Genomic DNA, 2,314 nt, shown 5'->3' with positions numbered 1-2,314 from the left:
CCCTCTTCCCCCCTCTTACGCCCATTAGAAGACCAGAAAATCCACATTTGGGGAGAAGGTGATTACCTTCCGACCCCACTTTCTAGACAAGCTAAGCAGGTCTTATGGCTTGAACTTCATCCCTGGGAAATGTGACACTTCCTAATCGAAGGGAGCCAGAGACCAGCTGCATTCTTTCCCACGGTCTCCCCAGGATTCAGGCTGCGACCAGCTGCCTCTAGAGTGTGCGGAATGCCAGACAGGGAGTCAGGATGCCCGGGTTCTAGATCTGCGGCTGTGCCGAGTCCCTGTGTGACCTTGGGTAGCGCCAGTCCCCTTTTCTGGCCTTCTGTCTTCCTCCCTTGTGTTGGTGGCATCGGTGGTGCCTTATGGTGGGATCTTTAGACTCCAGCAGGAGGTGCAGTCGGGTGTGCAGAGGCTGAGGCTGGTGCCTTCCGGCGGGCTGGGAGAGCTGTCCAGCTGCTGGAGTTCTGGCACACTGGCTGTTAACACTGTCTCCCTGGGCTCAGCCCTGGACGCCTGCCCTTCCTGGAAACCTTAGGGCAACGCTGATCCAGTTGCCCCCTGCCTGTGAGTCAGCTCCTTCGGTCCACAGCCCTCCAGCCGGCTTCCCAGGGGTGGAGGCTGCAGCTCCTGACAGGCTGTCTCTTGCGGCGAGGTCTTCCGCCGACCCCTCAGCCGCCCCTGCCTTCCCTGCGCCCAGACTAGCTGCTACCATGGACATACTGGACTTCTGTGCTATCATTTCAGTCCCCAGGCTCAGCTCACTCCAGCAGCCTATTTGGAGAGTCTGTTTCTCGAGCTGAAGGATCCTTATGCCCCATGGGTGGGGAAACTGAGGCCAGAGAGTGTCCATGAATGGCTTCAGGACACACAGCAAGGCAGTGGCAGAGAGGGACCCCCTCCTGGATCTGTCGACTTGGAATTCAGCAACCGTCATCCTTGGAGCCCCTCCCCACTGCCCAGGACCCAGCCCTGTCAAGTCCTACAAGTCTGTGCCACAGACGATGCCCGAACACTGACTCCTATGGCAAAGGCTGGAGCCACAACGCAGGCCCATCCCCGCTCCTTTCCTCCATCTCACCCTGCTTCGAGAGGCCTTCTGACAACCTGACACCTTCTCTGGGCCGGAGTCCACCCGGCCAGAGCTCCAGATGATGTTATTGGGTTGGCCTGCCAGGCCTCCATACCCTTCCTCCTGCCTCCGCTGCCCCCTCACCGGCCTCCTGGTGGCATCATCAGAGCCTGCAGATGTCTGGCTCCACCCATCCGTTGGGCAGGTGGGGAGTCTGAGGCCCAGTCAGGGGGAGGGCTTTGCCCCAGGCCACACCAGGCACTGGGATGGAGAGCCCAGGAATTCGGACTCTCAGCCCGGGACTCCACAGCTGCCGGCCTTTCAGCACCCCCTACCAGCCCTGCGTTGCTGCAAGAAGGGGCAATGGGGCTGTCCCTTCCAGCTGGGCTCCTCCCCACCGTACCCCTCCAGCCTCCTCCAGCCTCAGTCCCTGCCACTCACCTCGGGGAGGGGGGGTGGAGGGCTGGAATCTTCACTGAAAGGCTGGGCCGGTGGGAGGTGCTGCAGGGGAGTGAGCCTGGCGGTGAGGTGGCCGCCTATATAGGCTTCTGCTCTGGCTATTTTGGGAGGTGGCGCTGACCCCCAGCCCTCGGCCCCCTCCCCTTCCGGTGTCAGGTACTTCCCAACCTTGGTGCTCGGTGTCTGTATCACATTCACCCTCCCTGGTTCCATCAAGCCAGGCCTATTAATAACCCTTGGCCCCTGCCTCCCTCCAGCACCCAAAACTGAGGCTCAGGCAGGACTCTCCTCCTCCGTGCAGACTTCCGTGACCACTTTCGATAGGAGTGCTGTCTCGTCCTCCAAAATCCTGCAGGAAAGGAAGAGAGGAGGTGGGCAAGTGCACGGAACAGGACCTCTCCTCTGTGCTCAGGGCTGGGCTAGGTTCTTGCGCATACACTGTCTCCTCATTACAGACTTGCTGTACCCGCTTGTCGCTCCCGCGTGGATAAGGTAACAGCACAAAGATGTCAGGTGTGTTATGGCAGTTACTGCCCAAAGCCACGAGCCTGGAGCCCTGGATCCAGGAGTGGGCCCAGCACTTTCTTGCCGTGAGCTAGTGCCTGGAGGTGTGTCCTGTGTGTTTTCTGACAAGCCCCTTCCTCTGTTTGCATTCCTGTCTCCCCATCTGAAAAATGAGCTCAATTAGGTGCCAACTTCACTCTGTAGATGGGCTGGGGGGGCCTAGCCTCCCCCCGAGATTATATGCAGAAAGTCACATGCAGGTGTGTTCTTGTGACA

This window comes from Suricata suricatta, chromosome 10 (assembly GCF_006229205.1).
Source record: "Suricata suricatta isolate VVHF042 chromosome 10, meerkat_22Aug2017_6uvM2_HiC, whole genome shotgun sequence".
Taxonomy (NCBI): domain Eukaryota; kingdom Metazoa; phylum Chordata; class Mammalia; order Carnivora; family Herpestidae; genus Suricata; species Suricata suricatta.
Note: the sequence above shows the minus strand (reverse complement) of the source record.